Genomic DNA, 8,361 nt, shown 5'->3' on the forward strand with positions numbered 1-8,361 from the left:
CCTGGCATTCTCCATAAGCAGTTGCTGATTACCGGTAGGGTGTCCTCCATTACTGCCTTTGCAAGAGTTACACAAGAAGTAAGATCAAGATGATCCTCACCACAAGAAGATCAAGAAGCTGAATACATGTACCTAATTGTCCAGAAAGACAGAAGATGAGGTATACTAGTATGTGCCGCAGCAGATGAAGAACTGCACAGCGCAGCAACCAAGTGGGAAGCAGAAGAAGATTGCGCAAGTAGGTCGATCAGAGTACCGGTATTATTTTATCCATGACAAAGGAAATACACATTGTGCAGAACATGAAGCATACACACTCGCATGGAAGAGATAATGCCGGAGTTGCACCCAGGGCCAGTACTAGACTATAGCTAGCACCACCAGTCATGTAGAGGCACGTGCATAATAGAGCTGGGTACATTAGTCATTACCATCAGCATCAGCACTATCAATCATCAAACTCCAGCTATACCTTGCACCCCAACAAACTAAGTAAGTTGATAGTGTTCGGAATCATCTTCGTGTTTCCGCCTTTACTGGTGCTGCCACAAATGAGCTGAACAAGTTAGTTAGTTAATTCGATACGTACTGGGGTGACAGGGATGATCATGACTTTTCTCTTCGCCAACGAAGTGATGGAACAATATTCGTGTACTTCGAAGTATTTGCATAAGGAGCGAAGTTCTCGAGTCGTGTGTCCGTCATCCACTGGTTCCGTCGTTCTCCATCGTAGGGAAAACGATAACAACTCAAAGACGATCCAGGTGTGGGAACATCCGATCGCGAGCAGCCCTTTGGTATTCTCAAACTACAGTATGCAAAATGGAACTTCTTTCGAAAAACACTGTTTCTTTCCAGTGCAGTCTTCTTTTTTTGCCACCCAAGCTCCGTTTCAAGTCCGGTGATCGGTGGTGAACTCGATGATCTTTGGCCCGAATCCTCATAGGCCGCACGGTATGACTCATTGGAAAGTCCTCTATAGCATACACCACAGTTCACCAGGCGTTTCACTAGAAAGCGTAAACTGCAGCTTGCGTCAGGGTTACTAGCGGAGCAGGGAAGCAAGTGCTAAAACTGATCCAGTCTGTGTTGGCAAGATTGTTTCTCGTATCGGCGACATTCATTAGATTGAAAGCATAACAGTTCGGAAACCCCAAAGGCTGGAACAGACCGTTTTGGCATGGGCGTACCGGTATATATATGGGCGTTGTAGCCAAGTGCCGCATGCCCCATATGGCCATACGGTCTACTGTCACGCAACACAGGTAATAGTACCAAGAGTCCATAAACACCGCGTACGCGTGCGCTCGATCTAATCATTGATTGTCTTTAATTTTTATGTTTTGCCCGTACAAGAGGCATCCCACGCCAGGAACAAAAATAAACACTCGTACTCTTGATAGCAGGGAGCACAGTATAATCAAGAGTACATAACCCCCCGGGGGGTTATGTACTCTTGGTATAATTTTTTTTTTTTTTTTTTTTTTGATTTCATTTTTTTTTTTTAAAGAGTTGGCACCTATGAATTCAGGGGATGGCCCACGCCTGGTAAAAAGAAAAAGAAAGAAAAAAGAATGTCTGGCACCTATGAACTCTTGGTATAATACGTATAGATTATAGACCGGTTAGGAGGTCTATACAGGATATATAGACCGAGTAAAAGACCGAGGTCCCCCGAGGTCTTTTACGAGGTCTATATATCCTGTATAGACCAACTATGAGGTCTATAATCTATTTATCGTGTTCTCCACGCAATAGTTTCTCTTCATATACGACATATCCTTGTAATTCTAGTATTATACTATAGCCTATACTGCATTGTACTGCATTGAAAGTCAACATCATTGTTTAAACTAGGTTCAGCATCGGTAGCACAGTGGCTGGGTGGTAAGGAAGAGTGACTGAGATTCACAAGGTTGTGGGTTCAAATCCCATCTTGTGTATTTCTGCTTTCTTCAAAAATTTCTTTTTCTAAGTTGGAGAGAAAATTTCTAAGTCCAAGAAGTTCTAAGGAGTCAAATATAAGTAGTCAAATATATCGTGTATTTGACTAAGCAGTCAAATACGCGATATATTTGACCGCTTAGGTATCAGGGAAATTAGTGGGGTCAAATACTAAGAAGGCGATAATACTCCTTGCTTGATAGTATCAAGCGTACATGTACGTAACCTCCTTATCGAGGTATATTATGTATCAGATTGCAACGACCAGGAGGCTCTTAGTAGTGGCTGCAAATGACCGATATCCGTCACTTGCGGCTCTGTATCAGAGACCTGTAGCTGGCCTGAAGAGTTGTAAAATTACTCCTTCGTAGCCGGGGGAGTCAGAGCGAGGGCGATTCACGGCTTGGTCAAAAAACTGTCGGCCTGGAATGTAAACGTCGATCTGCCGACACAGTTCACCTGGTTCACACGCCTGACCTGGCATGCTGCCTTGCGTGAAAGGAACATTTTTCCGAAAGCAAGCTTCTTCTCCAAAATTCGAAATTTCTTTCCAAAAATGCCGTCGCCCTTGACCTCGAAGCTGAATGTTGTTAGGATAGAAAATTAGCGAAGATGTAGCCGACCCATTCTGGCAAGCCGTGTGCCCTCTGGATATGCAGTTGTTCGCCATGGTCAACAATCTTCTTCTCCTTCGTTCGTACTTTCACTTTCCTGACCACGAATACAAGCGGTACCCATGCTCAGGTTAGTGTTTATTTGTCTGTCTATGCACATACATGTAATACAATGTACTGTTCGTGCTGCAGGCACTGGCCGATCATGGAAATAGAGGAAGCAGCCAGCTTTCTTTGAATTCTCGTGCTTTCAACAAAAATATGTACACACTTTCCTTGGCTCCTCTTTCCCACCGCCACCATGCATGCACAATCGAGCTTGCTTTAATGCCCTGCAGTGCAGAATGCTCCCACCACCGCAACTACCACCGCCGCCACCACTACCAGCAGCACCACCACCAACGCCACCGCCACCACCACCACCACCACCACCACCACCACCACCACCGCCGCCACCACCACCGCCGCCACCACCACCGCCACCACCACCGCCGCCACCACCACCGCCGCCACCACCACCGCCACCACCACCTCCACCACCACCACTATGACCACCACCACCACCACACCACCACCACCACCACCACCACACCACCACCACACCGCCACCACTACCATCACTGTGACCACCACTATAGAAGCATTGTGGTGCACGGCACGTCTGCAAGAGAAAATAATAGTATGCCAGTGCTGTAATGCCCTGCAGTGCAGTATGCTCCCGCAACCACCACCACCACTAACGTTATGGAAGCATTGTCACGCACTGTACATGGATCCACAAGAGAAAATAATGCCAGTGACTTACTAGCACCTCCATGCTGCATGCGGACCTCGACACAGCACTGTTCCCTCTGCAGGAAAGGGGCGGGGGGGGGGGGGGGGTGTATTTCATTGTCCCTGCCTGAAGTAATAATGACTACATGACATGATATCCAGCTAACTTTGCCAGTAACGAACGACCCTTGATCGGGCATGAGAAAAGTGTTGGTATTTGGGAGTTGTCGTCATTCACGGGGTTGAAAATATACGGCTATATTGTTACTAGGTCTGAAGATAGTCTCACTATCCGTGGGTTGTTATACCCGTGGTTGACTGCAGATACGTTTGGATTATTCTATGAGTATATGAAGGGTATACGTTAAATATTTTCCTGAGGACATAGCACGAGGAAATTATGGGGAATGCAGTACATGTATAGAATGGTGCAATCCATTTCTCCCAGGGCACTTTCCCAAGACTCCTTCCAATATTCACTCTTGGCGCGACCCTTGTGAACTGAGCGGGGTGTATCGTTGAATATACCCCTCTCAGAACGTCTACTGATTGGCTGAAATCGCCCAATTCATACCGTTCCATGGATGTCAGGGAGTCGTAGCACCCAAGGAAACAACACGAGATCATGATACCCAAAATGATGTACTGTAAAAGCGGAAATTTTCAGTGGTGTTTTATTTTCGGTAACTTCGGTGCCGACAATTTTTACCGAAAAAATGCACCGAACTTTTTCGGTACTACTTAGTGGTACTAGCACCCTTACCTGGAAAGCGGGTATTACCGAAAATTTCCCTCCACTGAATCGCCGATTTTGGAGAATTCCGAAAATATTACACTACCGAAAATTTCTGCTTTTACAGTACAGTCAGACCTCGCTTATCCGGTCCTCGTTTATCCGGATCCCTCGCCATCCGGAAGAAAACCGTTGGTTACCGATTTACAGCATACGTCATGTACACATACAGTATGTGTGTCCGTTTATCCGGTTCCCTCGCCTATCCGGATATATTTCTGGAAAACGGATGTGTGCGGTTATGCGAGGTCTGACTGTACACAGATTGGATCCATGGAGATTCTACATGATCTGTGGTTTATGCAACTCGTGATTGCGGACTTGACTCACTGGCCCCAAGCATGGGTCAGTCAAGCGATGCTATATGCGAGCATGTATGTATCGCACTTGCCCCTAAGGCAGTTAGGGCAACTGTCACTGGCAGCCCAGGGTTGAACCCACGTTATTAATTTTTGAAATTTTCTAGGGTGACACGAAAAGCTTCATGCACTGGGTGGTCACTCTCTATTCATGTATACCACTCTGCCAATAGTGCATAGAGCTCTCTTTCGAGCTGCCCAGCTGGCCCTCGTTATGATTTAGGCTGAAAGTCTACCGTGCCGTCTCCCTTGTGCTATGACTCCATAATGCATATGTACAGAAGAAAAAATCCAGGGACTCCGTTGATGAAATTCTGTTTTGTCAAGTGGGCATTTTTGATTATTGTGAATGGCGTGTAGTGCCATAGTACAGTTCCTTTTGCTACATAACGTTTGCACAAGTCACCTTTCAGCAATTGAACTAGGAAGACCTATGTCTCTGATCTTGTCATTTGGCCCGGCTGGTGCTGTGCACTAACAACCATTGTCAGGCGGGTACCCTCGAAAGACCAACAGCGATGAGTTCATGACCCAAGCATTATTTGGGCCGTTAAGTTGACTAAACGGGAGTGTAGCAAGCTTTGATCGGCGTGCTTGTGAAATGTTGTCCGAGCTGAATAGAGTCTATCTCCTGCAGTTCAGTACAACAGTTTCACACCTAATACTGTAGATTCGACGTCTCCAAGAAAAACCTCCATGGAGACTGGAAACTATAGCAGATCATAAATGATGCAGCAGCTCAGCTGATTCCTCAGCTCGTGTCTAGATTCATGTACTTTGGTAAACGTGTTGTGGCAGACTCCATGTGCAAAGCTGCATACTCTTGGGATTATTGATTCTTGCTGATAATTCCATTAACGTTATTGCATAGATATGAACATCATAATAATTGAATGTTGGCAAGACCCAACAAGGTATCCCTAATGACTTACATCAGATCTTCACAAAATGCACATACTGTAAGACATGATTTTATAATATACAATCATGTCTTACAGTATAATTTATATTATATAACGAGGAAGCAAATCTAACGTTTTAACGGATGACATTTCTTCGTTATAATAAGATCCGTTGAGGCCTTACTGCTTCATATATGCTGTGTGTGGATATGGCAGAATACTGCAAGATCGTTAACCTATGAATTTTGGACAATCGTTAAATTAGCGACTCATTATAATAAAATGTCTTACAGTATATCTTGAAAAGCCGTATTTTGGTTTCACATACACGTCTCATTTCTATCACAGAGATCAGCAGCCATGGGCCATTGGTGGCAATACTGGTAGGAGTCGCCCGAGGCTAAGCCATTAATTTCCGTTCTATACCCAATATACATACCTGAACTGGGCACAAATCTATCCCATTCCTTGGTGCTGACCCCTTTGATGCGCCCCCGAATCCCTTAGCATTATTAGTACCTCCAATTCATTTCGTCATCAGCTCACCGCATGCTCAGTACTGTGTTGTAAAGTATGCAAATTTTCGACGCTTTTAAATTGCAGCCTCCCCAGGGCAAAAACACATCTCGGCCACATTGAAATTTCAGCCTGTACTGCTGATGCCTGTATACACTGTCACATTGAACCTTGCGAAACAAATTTTAGGCTACAAATGCCCAGTACATAAAAGGGGAGAAGGCACTGAACGAAGTGTTAACCTACGAATACAACCTACGAATACAACCTCAGTGCAACAACATGCTCTTTCTCTTTCTGCTTGTGTAAGCAGAAAGAGCACGTTGTTGCACTGAGGTTGTATTCGTAGGTTGACAGTTCGTTCAGTGCCTTCTCACCTTTGGTTACGTAATCTTGTTACCTTTTGCGTTTCCTCTAGTAAATAAATGACAACCGCTCTATTCAGTTGCTATTCACTCCTGGCACATGCGCTGGACGCAAAATTCTTTTATTAGTGATGTCGAAAAAGTATGCGGTTGTCAGTTGACAAACCTCCTTTTATTTACAATTTAGTTGCGTGATGTCCACCTTTTTCCGAATTAAAAATGCACAGGCCGATATTAGCCGAAAATAAAGTATGCGCCGAATATGCAGTACCTTGCGCACTCTGTTAGAAGACATAAGGGCTACTGGGAATGAATGCTCAAGTAAAATGATGAAGTACAGTAATACAATACTATAGGGAGTTCATTTGGCACGAATGCACCAAGCCAACTCTCCTATACAAACAGTATAGTGTTGCTGCCAAAAATATGATTAGCTAAAGTTGCCTTTTTGCATTATTATGGTTGAACTTTTTTCCTGTAGCTTCGTTCCCATGCTGTGGATTTAATCACGAAATTTGTTAGCAAGACGAAGAGGTTTTATGTGAGCTTACTATTATTCTACCTGCACTTGCTTTTATCTTTTTTATGCAGGACTCTGAGAAGCTGGAGGGACCCCACAAACCTCAAGCATTGAGGATACAACTTTTAACCAAGAACCAGGCAACATGATGTGCATGTATCACGTTCGCTGTGATTGCATCGTTTCAGGGTACACTGACAACATACTAGTACTAGGAACTAGTCCTTGATTAGCAGCAGTGGTCTGAATTATTGCCTGGCCGCTATTCATATAATCCTTTGGTGCTTACTCATCGCCTTGTTCTGTCTCTAAAATGGCGTATGGGTGTTCTGAGGCTTGTAATATTTGCTCAAGCCGCGCATTGGCATTGGTGCATGTCGGTAAATGCCAGCCACTGCTGCCTAGCTCAACATGTTTTGTATGATGTAGAATGCGCTCTGTGTATCTACAATCGAGTGACCTGCTTGTGTGGGCTAACTGTAACTACACCAACAGTTGCACTAGTATGTGCACTGTGCTGGCACAGTGTATCATACTCAGTCTTGTCACTTCTTCTCCCACGTTTACTGTATTGTTTAATTCACTGTACACATCTTGCCCAGCTCCTCTAAGGCCACAAAGAATTAGTTTGTTGTTTTGGGCCACTACACTCAGCTGGTGTAAGGTTGGTCTGCTTCTCTCTTCCTTCTCTTCGACGTGTCCAGCCAATCATTCATGTCAAGCTTTGCATAACTTAGATCACTGCATATACAGTCACCTGGCTGGAAACGTCCATGGCTGCAAAATCCCATCTTTCTTGAGGGACCCCATTTTATAGAGTGGACGACATTCACTTTCCTGATAGACTCACCTCAGATGTTGGTACACTGTATTGTACCCATCCCTGATTTGTACATGCACCACTTTTTAGGCAACTCCGAACAGTGAGAATGTCTGCTGTGGATAGTTCTCATGCTTTTAAACTCATTCGTAAACAAGTACGGTTTTATACCACCAAAATGTAGTTCATTACAAGTCGTCGATTATGATCCTTTGTTGAGACGAAAGCTTCGGGACCTGGGAGTACTTGTGACATACCCATATCATACTCTGTCAGGTTCTGAAGCTGTGTGCTGTTTGCCAGGGGTTATGGCGATCGAGTGCATGTATGTTCGGATAAGGGCGTGGGAAAACACTCATCTAAAACATACTCATTTTCTCATGCATACTTTCATTTCTCATTCTTTTTGGCACACACTCCAGCTCCTCGAAATTATCATGGTGCATGCTGATGACAGCCTGCTGCCATGCAGCCTGAGCAGTTCGGACAATCAATCATTCGGATAATCAGCATTCTATATTACTACAGTTGTAGCAGCTGTATTTCATGTACAGTACTACAGTAGAGTCAGGCGCCGAATAACGTGTTGCCCAAGAATGTCCAGCCTGAAATGCTAAGAACTCCACCGCCTTAAGTTTAAAAGAATGGCGGTGTTGGTTTTCCGGTAGGTTTCGGGATACATAATTATGATCCTAACATGATTGTTTCTAAGAACATGCTACAAGAGCGCAGTCGGATGGCTGAAAAATAAGAA

General features: G+C 44.5%; 1 long non-coding RNA gene across 1 annotated transcript; it reads left to right on the plus strand.

Moving 5' to 3' along the window:
- Positions 1-2,482: 2,482 nt before the first annotated feature.
- On the plus strand, positions 2,483-7,815 carry LOC135818964 (uncharacterized). The gene is made up of 2 exons (XR_010553842.1): positions 2,483-2,688; positions 6,859-7,815. It is a non-coding gene; the product is annotated as an uncharacterized LOC135818964 (long non-coding RNA).
- The last annotated feature ends 546 nt before the right edge of the window (positions 7,816-8,361 follow it).

The sequence above is a fragment of the Sycon ciliatum genome, chromosome 6, assembly GCF_964019385.1.
Source record: "Sycon ciliatum chromosome 6, ocSycCili1.1, whole genome shotgun sequence".
Taxonomy (NCBI): Eukaryota; Metazoa; Porifera; class Calcarea; order Leucosolenida; family Sycettidae; genus Sycon; species Sycon ciliatum.